The following is an 11,501-nucleotide window of genomic DNA, read 5'->3' as shown; positions in this document are numbered from 1 at the left end:
CGCCCGTGCCCGGGGGCCCCCCTGCCGCCCTTCGGGCACCGGGAGCGGCGGTGCTCGGTCTGGCGCGTCCCTCCCCGCTACGGGGCTGGTGCCTTTGGTTGCTGCCGCCTGCCCCGCAGTAGCCGCATGCTGGGCGAGGGGACACGAGGCCTTCGCGGGGACCCATTGCCAGCGTCCTCGCACAGCCTGCGGGAGCTTGCTCAGAGCCCGCGGGCTGTTGTGGCGGGGCAGGTGAAACGGCCTGGACAGCTGGGTACGGAGACGGGAAATTCTCCTGGTGTCATTTAGTAATTTAAAGCGACAAGGAGAGATTGGAAAGGCTGCGTTAGTACGCTGTTTAAGGTGTTCAATGTCTGAACAAAAGAACAATGCAAGAAACTTGCATTAACGAACAAAGGTAGTGAAATAAGGAAATTACTTTTGTAGAGGATACCTGATGATTGCAACTTGCATCCTTCCATTTTGCTTTTTAATGCAACTGTGAATAAGGAACTGCTCAATCATGCAGTATGCTTGAGATTTCAGATACTTTTAAAATCAGTTCATTTGAAAATGTTATTTTTTATCGCTCTCTGCTTTTCTAGTTGTGATTAAATAATTTGGAAATTATATTTCACGAGAGGCATGTACTTCACAAGCTAGTGAAACAGTAAAATTGAAGAAAAAGCTATATTGTGTCTTCCGATAGGTGTGAATCTGAATTAATTTGGATTTACTGAGATACGTCTGATATTGTTTTGCCTTTTTTTTAAATCTTGCAATGTGTTGCAGTGATTAGCATGTGTTGCCATAAATGGGAAGTAAGAATAGGAGGCATATTAAAATGCTGGTCATTTATGAATTTCCATTATGCATATCAATAGTTCTGAGTGCTTGGGAATATGCAGCATTCCAGGTCCGATTTCTTATGCTTGGTATGTTTGTTTATTGAAATGGAAGAACCTGTCAAGTAGGGGTTTTTTTGTATAGGAGGTATCCTTTGTGGATGATATATATCTTTTGCTTGACAGATGTTATAACTGAACTGTGGTATGTAGGACTGGAAGGTATATTTCACAAGTTTGGCTGGTGCCACTGATGAAATTATTTTTGCTTCTTAATGGAAAAATGGGTTAGTAGGAATTTCAAGATCATCTTCAAATATATAGTAATTTAGCTGCCTTTGGAATATGTCTTTTCTTCTTCAATGTCACACCTTTTCCATTTATCAATCCTGTCACTGTTGACATTTTCTGGATCTGTTTGCCTTCTAAAATAATCTAATGTTTAGCAAGTTTTAATAGAAGCAATCTGTAAAGCTTCCTAAGTCAATTTCATTTGAATGATCACACTAAAAAGTATTTAAAAAAAAGAAAATCTAACTGCTAAATCTAAACCAAACCCAAATTCACTGGTTGGAAAGAATGACTAGAAAAAGGGTTAAGATGGATGAATGAATACCAGTTACACTTTATGTGCTGATGAACTAGTAAGAAAGTAAATTCTTACTGTCAACAGCTGTGACTTAGGTAAGTTCTGGCTTTCTGTTCTTTGATCTTTCTGGAAGCCTTTTCCAATGCAAATTATTCCATTGTAGACATCTGCTGGTTTTTACTTTTCTAGCCACTTTACTGTTTGCAACTGAAATGTCGTTTTGTTGAACACTTATAATTCTACTATAAATCTGTGAATAATAGAAGTAAAACAAATTGCTTCTATCACTTACAGTTTTTTTACTGTTTGACTCAAGAGCAGAAGCACTGGGGCTTTTGGGAATAAGGCAGGCAGTATCTAAGTTCAGTTATGAAAGTAGGGCTTGGAAACATGAAGAAAAACAATTTATAAACTTGGAAGAAGTTCCCAGGTGTTGCCACATTGAAAATTAGTTTGATATATTGATTTGTCCATCTCACAATGCGAAAAATAAATTTAAAAAACCCAAATGGCTGTAATGCTACATATCCCTGAGAATGCTGTCCTCATTTGCGTCATGGAATCTGCTAGACATAAAGGGCTTTGAAGAGCCATATTTTCATGGCTGGACAAATACATACTTTTAAATATATAAACTTTTTTTTTGTAATTTTATTGTAAAAGGCTATTTTTTCCCAGACATTATAAATTAAAAGCTTGTTTGAGCAATAATACTGGTAGTTTAAAAATGCTTTGCCATCTATTAACGTGGGGTGTTTTAGTTTCCTGTGAACTGTCCCTTTTTGTTGATAAGCTATATTTTATATGATATTTTCATGGTATCACAGGTAATTCATCTTGAAATAAGAATACCATGACCACCTTTACAGATCTAGGCTGTCTGTTGCCATGATATGTAGTATTGTGTTAGATATATTTCCGAGTTAGGAAACGTATTTGGAAGTGCAGAGCTAAGCAGTATAACATCTCCTAAGATGTAGTTTCATTCTTCTGAGGTGACCAATTTATTCATGAGACTGGCCATAATAAGCAAAACTCTTCATTAGCTGGCAATTTTGATTCAAATATATATTGTATATTTATATTGTATATATATATAGTATATTTAAATAAGTGCTTCAGCTAAGTGTCTTTGAGTTGTAAAGGTAGCTATTGTATTTAATTTTCTTACATGGGGTATTTTTGACATGGCTGGCTAGAAAGCAGATTGATTTACCATGTCAAAATAAAACCTAGGCTTTACATCATTTGTTGTAGGCCTCTTCTAGAATCTCATTAGGATGTCATTGTACACTACAAATAAAGTGTTTTACAAATCCCAGCATAGGCCAAGTTGCTTGTTTGTTACATAGTCAGAATTTAAGAACCCCTTTCTGCATTCATTCCATCTGGAGAGAGACCCCACATCAAGATTAATATCTGTTCTTATTAGCTGAGTCAACTTCTATTTTAATTGAATGCTATAACAGGGGCAGAGTATTGACCTTAGGTTAAAGCCAAAAGTTTAGACTCTTATGTTTAGTGAGGACATCTACAAGAAGTATGCACTCCTTTAATGAGCCCGCAGACACCTCAGCCAAATCACATGAAGTCAAAACTAAGTCTGACAATTGCAGGCTAAAACCGCATGCTATTGCCCCCTTTGATGCTATGCTTTTTCTTTTAAGATCAAATACTAGTTTCCATCTCTTTGCCAAGTCTCTCCCTTTTCAGATTTCTAGGTTGTCCTGATTTAAAAAACAAACAAAAAACCCCACCCCTAAAACAAAATAATCCATCGCACCAAAAACCCTTCCTCCCTCAGGTCTTGCCCATAGGTCGATCTCCCTTTAGAAAGGAAGTGATGAAGTTGCTGGAGCATAGGGATTTGCCGTTTTCATTTTCAAAAGCAAAGTGGTGGGCTTTTTCTCTTGTCTTGTTGATGATGACTTTCCAGCTTCTTCACCTTGGAAATGAGCAATGTTGCCATTATATGAATAAAGGTATCTTAGCATAAAAGATTTAGTTTGCATTGGACCTCCTTCAGGAGATCACGTAGTCCAACACCATTCTTAAGGCAGACTTAATTAGCCATGGACTGACTTAGTTTTTGCAAAAGCAAGGTAACTGGAGTGAAAATACAGTCACAAGATGCCTGAAAGCTCCTCTTGCAACTTTCCACAAAGGTACGGTTTGATGCTTACTGAGTGAGGTGTCTTTCTCTGCTTCAGACTTTTTTGTTAATAGTTTCTAAAGTGGTGGTTTCAGTTTATCAGAAAGCTTCTGTCCTAACAGGTGCGTACATCCTGTCTCTTGTTGGATGGCATAGCATGTGAGAGTCCATCCAGTATATTGAAGCCTTTAGAAACAGAATACCCTTTATTTTTCAGGTTTCTCAAAGATTGCTTCTGGAGGAGAATTTTGGTTAAAGGAACATTTGGTTTGGTCTGTCAAAGTAGTGTTCTAAATATTCAATTACAAATAGAATTAGTGTAAGTTAAGATGGTAAGATGCATCACCCCCTTGATGTGTCTTTTACTTAGCTGCAATCACAACTTTTTTTTCTCTTTGCAGAGCATTAGTGAGTCATTTATATCTGCAGAGTAGGTAGTACCAAATGGCCTCCTATCAGAATGTGATTAGGAGAACTAGTGTATTCCTTTGGTCACAGATCCAAATAAATCATCTTAGTTTATAAGGAACTGCCCACAAATAAGCTTTAAGGAGTTGCGTGTCTGCTCTTACTTTATGTAATGTTGTCAACTGAAGTGTAAATGTTGCCTTAGTAGGGACAACAGACCTTTTGAGTAGCAATAGCTGTAGCTCCTTACGATTATTAGAAAGAGAAGATTGGTGGAAAAAGGGTACTATATATTATTGTTAGAACACCTGTTTTAAATGTGTGTTTACTGTATAATTATTTCCTTTTTTTTCTGTTTTAGGAAATATGATTAAATACCTAATGCAATAGAAATATTCCATTTCCTTCCCTTCAGACTTTATACTTGTCTTGTGCTCCACACTACCTGTTCTTTCTAGGTTGGGTTAACTCCAAACAGGAATCATGTATCTTAAGAAAGAGCTAAAATGCTGCTTCCTCTATTTATAATTCCAACTATGTCCCTCCTATTCCTTTGAATTCATATTTAGGAGTGTGACAAAATTAGTGAAGTTTGAGGCAAGGTGCTTAAATTTTGTACTGCTTTTGCATTTCTCTTCAGTTCACACTTGGTTTGTAGTTCATAGAATTATAGAATATCCTGAGTTGGAAGGGATCTACAAGGGTTATCAAAATTCAGCTCTTGTCCCTTCACCCCAAGAATCCCACCATGTGCCTGAGAGTGCTGTCCAAAGGCTCCTTAAGCTCTGAGGCTTGGTACCATGACCACTGCACTGGGAAATCTGTTCCAGTGCCTGACCACCCTTGGGGAAGAACCTTTTCCTAATATCCAACCTAAACTTCCCCTGTTGACTCCTTCACAAGCTACTTCAAGTTCTCTATGTGACATGCTTGACACAGCTTGCTTTTATGTATAATCCAATACACATATCAGTGATCACTTAAAATATTTGCTGAAGTAAATTTGAAGTACCTCAAACATTGAGGTGTTACTGTAGTTTTTTAGAACAATTTTTCAGCTTAACAAAGCTCCACAATATGCTAAGAGTGCCGTAAAAATGGATACTTTCCTACCCAGTTTTCTATTCTATGGTATTGTTTCTGTCATATGGTTTGAGTTAAATCCTGTAGTCATCATCAAAGCAAAATGACTTCTTGGCAAGTTTAGATTTGGTAAAAGCTGTAGATCTGGGCCAAGGGATTAATCTCATATTTGCGCGGCGAAGGAAACATTGTTTTATTTAATGTTCCAAATCTACTGTGACCCTCGTATTTCACAGGTTTTATTTTGGGTTTTCAGAAACAGCCATGATTTCTCCGACTTACAGGTAATTAAAATGCTGGTTCTTATTTCCCCGGTGTCTGTTGATAGGTTCATGTTTTTCTGTTCCTGGCATTTTCTAAAATGGTCTCTAGGTTAATTTCTGAATCCTTTATAAAAGGTTAACCACAGGAAAGTGCCACAGATGTTCAGTCATACTCTTGTCAATCCTGCAGGGCAAGCACCTAGTATTTGTGATGTACAAATGTACAGTTTGAGCAGAGTTAGGAAAATGAAATTCTGAGCACCTTCTTTGAAGTCTTATTTCTGATGCAGCAAGTACTTTGCTTTTCTGTTTAATTTCTTGCTTGTTATCGGGAGGTTGTGCGTAGTAACACAGTAACTCAGTGCAATTTCTGCTAAGCTGAATGGGGAAGTTTTCATCGAGGTCAGCCCAAAAAAAAAACCATCTAAATTTGAAACCTGTGGCAACTCAGTTGCAAATATGGGATGTTCTTCTTAAGGTTGTTGGGTTGGGTTTTTTTTAGGTCGTGATCACTAGAAATGTAGTATTTAATCTAATTTTCCTGAAATAAAAAGACCATTAAAAGGCAGAGTTGTGCTCATTACTTTTCACAGCCTGGGAAGTGAGGAGTGGCTCTTGAATTTAATTCAGCTGAATGTCTTGTCATTGCTGAAGGATACTGTCACTCTGTGATGTCCTGTTCAGTAATCCAGCCAAACACCAATAACTTGCATTCAGCAATGTTGAAAAGGAAAGTGAGAAACTTAGGGTGGTAGTTGCACAATTATTTTCTTGCATGAAAATGCTTATATATTTTTGTCTACCGTGATGGTTCTTTCTTGCCTTTGTGTTGCAGGTGCAATTATTTTTTTGAGGTGCATTGTAAACTTGACCTATGTTTAAGAAACAAACTAATTCCTCCCTCAAAAACATCCCACCCAATCTCCTTTTCAGCTGTCATGATGAGCCCATCAGCTTCTTCACATTCTAGGGAGTCATGAACAAGTGTAGGTTCCTAGTTAATTAGGTGTTTTGGTGAAGAGTCTATGGCATGATTTCATTAATTTAGTTTTTCATACCCACTCAGTGATATTCTCTTGATGTTTGAAAATTACTTGATCTGCTTACTCATTGGCAGTTCCCTGCATTTCCATAGTTCTCAAACAGCATTCTAACTTTCTTAAACTGAGCCAACTGTGGTAAAGGGATTTCAGGAACAGTGGGCTAGAGCTTGGTGAGGAAGGAGAACAACCAAACTTCTAAGTGTTTGCAGCATTTGGGAAAGAAGAGCTCTATTTCACTTTTCTGAATTGATCTGTGAAATGTATCAAGTCACACACTGACAGAATCAGAACTTACATGTGTATGTATATATGGGCATATCTGTCTATCTGTATTTATTTGTGTCTGCATATGATTGGTTTTTTCCGTCACTGTTCAGTGGAGACAAGACACATGTAGGCCAAATAAGATCAGAAAGGTAAAGCCTAGTGGTATTTCTAAAGTAATTTCTAATTCTATATGTTCTGGTGTATGAATTCGTTAAATTCAGCCCTCTCTGCACAACTGAACTTTTCCTACTGTTACAAGTGTTCCATCAGCATTTGTCAAGAAAGAACATCCCCTTCAGGGTTGGGTGGGGGTAACAATTACATTTGTCTTAACTGGTGAGTCAACACTGAAAATCTTCCTTTGTCCTTTGCCTCTGTAATAGAAGAGTGCTAAGTCACATTCCTTATTGTTCTTTTCCAAGGATGGTTAAGGGAGGGAGAGAGACAGATGGAGAAGCAGAAATGGCAAATTGTTTTTCTTTTAAAATACTTTATCTGAATTGACTCAGAAAAGAGGAAGCTTCTAAATAAAATTTATTACTAACCATAGCTAGCAGGCTATTTTTCAATTGCTGTTTCAATATTAATTTTAAGGACAAGGTGTTCACTGCTGGTGTAAACTGCTAGTACTTTAGATTTATTATATATCAGTGTTTTATTTCAGAAAAGTCATAATGAGTAAAAAAAGTAAAATATTTTTCTTGATATTGTACTGAGTTTCACTTGATAAAAGACTGTACAATATTAGGCTTTTGTGTAAATTTAAGGTTTCTCTGTTCATCAAAATGACAGTGTTGGGACTCGCCAGGAATGTGTTGAGACTGACATTGCATAGTAAGATAAGGAAAAAAAATCCATTAAACTGAATCAAAATGCTGTCATTTATATGGCTCTAATTATCAAGGGATTGTAAAGTCTGATCTGCCATTTTAACAGGTCTGTTAAAAATGCTATTTGACTTAGTGCATATTCTGTGAACACTGTTATACATGTCTCTAAATGTATAAGTGTGCTGCAGATCTGTCCTCAGATCTTACTTTAGACCATATCTAATTTATTAGATTTAAAAGTACCAGAACTATTTGAGCATGTGTTCATTTTAAGCATCTTAAAATTGAAGTATTCCTTTTAATTAGGATTCCTCACTGCTCGGCAAGCAAAATATTGTAAGCACTGTTAATGCCAAATATTTCCATCAAAAAGCAGCTGCTTTTAAAGCCTGATATATTTGTTTTCCTTTACTTATATGTATTTTGGACTTTTTAAGGAAGCTATATCAGAATATATATGCAATACATCTGTCACTGATTTGATGCTTATATGAGTGTTGTTTGCTAAGTATGAAAACTCTTAGAACAGTCTTAATAAAACTGTGTAAAATACAGTTTTAAACTGTGACTACAAGTGGTGAATATTGTAGTTTTCTAAAAGCATCAAATTTTAGAGTCACTTTAATTTCCAAATGGCCAACTTAAATAGGAACATTTTCTAAAAAGCCTGTATGTCCTATTTTCCTACAGTCATGTAAAATTTGACACAGTAAATGAAAATTAAATATGCTAAGCTACCACATTTGTTATGTAGTGAAAATAATTCATTCTAAGGTTCAAAAAATAAGTTCGTGACAGTGATTAATTCCTGTTGAACTGCAACATATTTGTTATTATGATATGCATTATTATGATATGCATATGTAAACTGTAATGTATTCCTGTTACCTCTGCTTTAAATAATGATAAGTATGAAAATCTAGTAGTTCAAGGTGTACATACACACTGGCAAAATGCTATTAATCTCCAGCTCTTTGCCTTTTTATTAAGGACAAGAGATAATTGCCTATAATGTCATGCAGCACAACTCTTTCCAGTTTTTTAATACATTCTGAAATACCCAAATGTTAATTTTAGAATATTTCTCTGCTTTTCTTCAGTTGTGAATCTGTCCCAGCAGATGCGTACCACCTAAGCGTGTAATTAAAATGAGAAAAAGCTACCCGTTTTATTTGTGACTCATATACTTTGTCAGATTTGAGCACTTTCTTAGTAGATAAAATAGTCCACTACCTTAGAAAATATTCAAAGCAGCAGGCAGCAATGTGTAATATCTGTGCTGCTCCTCAGATAAGAATACAACAAGATGGTTGTGTCTTCAGTGCCATGAAAACACTGTGTTGAGCTGTGTTACTTTCTTCATAAGCACTGTAGAAATGTGATTTTCAAAATCGAGGGCTAGTCCAAAATCCAGGGCCATCTATGCATCTTGAGCTGCTTCTGGTCTATGTCCTCTGACAGTAACTGCTGCCTAACAGATACTGTTCTGTCACATTCCTGAAGATGTGTGCAATGCATTTTGGTACTGGTTGGTTTGTTGGGATTCTGTGCGTGCGTGCACTACAGGCTTGAATCGTAATGTCTTTAAAATGGCAATTAGTCGTGTTGGGGAAGTTCTTAAAGCTCAGAAAAAGGTACTTGGGAAGTGCTTTAGAGTTATTGAGAATAACCACTGGTCTGTGATGTAGCACAGTACAATGCTGGAGGTCTTGTTGATTGTAGTGTCCCTGAACACTACTTAAAATAATATTTAAAAAGACTTCTCTTTCTCTTTGTACTTATATTGTTTCCATGGTTTAAACTCTTTAGACAATAGTTGGTATGTGTGTAAAAAGGAAGTTGTCAGCTTTTCTGTTAGTAGGCTTATACACTGTGTACACCGTAATCATGAGGCATAGCTGTAGATATATAGTGTTCCAGCCCGATCCATTTTTTAGTTGTGGGGGTGATAGATCAGGTTTCATTCATTCATGTGTTGTAGAACAAGTAACCTGGGATCATGATAAGTTCACCCAATTGCTGTTGAGGTCTGTATTGCTCTTACTGTCAGAACTAGCTACTGTCAGAACTAGCTACATGAAAACTAGTTTGGATAGATGTCTTTGTATACTTTGGTCAGCTTCTGATCATGTAGAAACAGCCACAGTAATCAAAGGTTTGGCTGTTGTTTAGAACAGCCTTCTTCCAGAAAGATACCTCTTCCTTCTACACATAGGTGCTTGCTAATGATAAGTTAGTGAAATGAAGAGTACAGAGAGACACTAAGACATTAAAATTCATGCTGAACCCATGGAGGGAATAACTTAATTTTCTTAATAAAAACCAGGCCCTTTAAAAAAAATTATCAAGTTGTTTCTTTGGTTTAGTTTGGTTAATACAGATAGTTTAAGAAATACAAAAGGAGATGCTGTGCATGTGGAACTCCCCTAGATGTTACCATTTCACATGTCATTTTTCAGTTAGATTTTTTAAGGGGGTAGTTATTTAAAAAAAAAAAAAATCACTGATTAGCTACATGTATTTTAAAAGTACACAAGGAAAAACAAACAAACCTATCCCTCCTTAAAATAAATACTATAGAATCATTATTAAGTATTTCTTATCCTGGTGAGAGAGAGAGATTTGAAAAAATACATGAGTTGGGTTTCTTTGTTTTGTTTTGTTTTGCATTTTAGTATCTGCAATGACAGAAAAGAAATAAAAATGCTTAAAAGTTGGTGAAAGGAGTTAATAAAATGTTTCATTTAAAGGTTGTTCTTCAAAGTAGATGTGTGTATCATATAATTGTGCCTTTGTAGGGCATGGCTCAGAGCACACTGAGATGATGGAAAAGTAGTGCCATAAGGGACCAAAAGAAGTTGTTCAATCCATTCTTTTACCTTCTTTTTTAGAGTATTTCTCGTACCAGCTCTTTAATACTCATTGTCATTTGAAAAATAATTGTTGAATAACTTGCAAATGATTTCATTTATACTACAGTACTTCATTACTGTGCAGATACTTTCTTTCTTTTTTAATACCATCAAAGGTGAAGAGATGCTTTCAGTTTGGCCCCTTATGAACAAAATATACATGATTTTGTCTGACTCTTTTTTCTGAATCACATTATCAGTTCTACTAGTTGCTCGTGACTGTGCTGAAAGAGGTGTTTAGGAAGAAAACTTGGGTGGTTGCTTAGCAGCGAGCATCATGAGAATTAAAATTTTAAAGCTGCAGTGTCTGTATTTCTGAGTTGTAATAGCTTTAAATTAGAAATTCATAATAGCTTTCTTTTGTTTCCTTAAGTGTGTGTTCATATATGGCTGTCTTTGGGGGGAATGTAACTCATAATAAACAAATGCTGAAATTTCAGTGGTAAAATGTTGCTGTTCATGATCTGCAAGATGAGGACTGATTCTATCTTTGAAAAGATTTTCTGACTTGTTTCTCAATTTTGTACTTATCAGCAAAATGAAGCATTACTCAAATTATTTATGGTTTTTAATTTTTGTTCTGAGTTTGGTTGTAAGAGAATTTAAAAAAAATTTAATTTAACCCACTGTGATAACTCCTTAGTGCATCTATACTAACCTTAAAAAGTATTGAGTATAAGCAGTAAGAAAACAAAAAAGTGGAAAATTATTCACAATGATAGTTCTATTAACTGTTAATTAGTGGGTTTTTCCTCCCATAAACTCCCTTAGTGTGCCCACAAAGTACTACCTTCTAAAGGTGTCTGGACAAGCAATACCAAACTGTTCCATGTGGTTTTTCTGATATTCCAGCCTGTCATCATAATTCTAGATTGTATATTTATTGTGCAAGGGACTTTGTGGTTAGAATAGGCTAGGAACTGATAGAGATCCCTAGGTACAGCTGTACTACCACTACTAAATAATATAGATCAGAAAGGAAAGAACTTCTCTGTTATCAGTACTCTGCAAGATGACATTTGAATTTCTGAGAAGTACAGTGTGGAAAAACACATAAACAAGCAAACTATACTGTTGTTGTTTGTGGGATTTTTTTTTTTTAGTCTAAATGCCAGAGAGTTAATTGCATA

This window comes from Corvus brachyrhynchos, unplaced genomic scaffold (genome assembly GCF_000691975.1).
Source record: "Corvus brachyrhynchos isolate BGI_N302 unplaced genomic scaffold, ASM69197v1 scaffold220, whole genome shotgun sequence".
NCBI lineage: Eukaryota > Metazoa > Chordata > Aves > Passeriformes > Corvidae > Corvus > Corvus brachyrhynchos.
Note: the sequence above shows the minus strand (reverse complement) of the source record.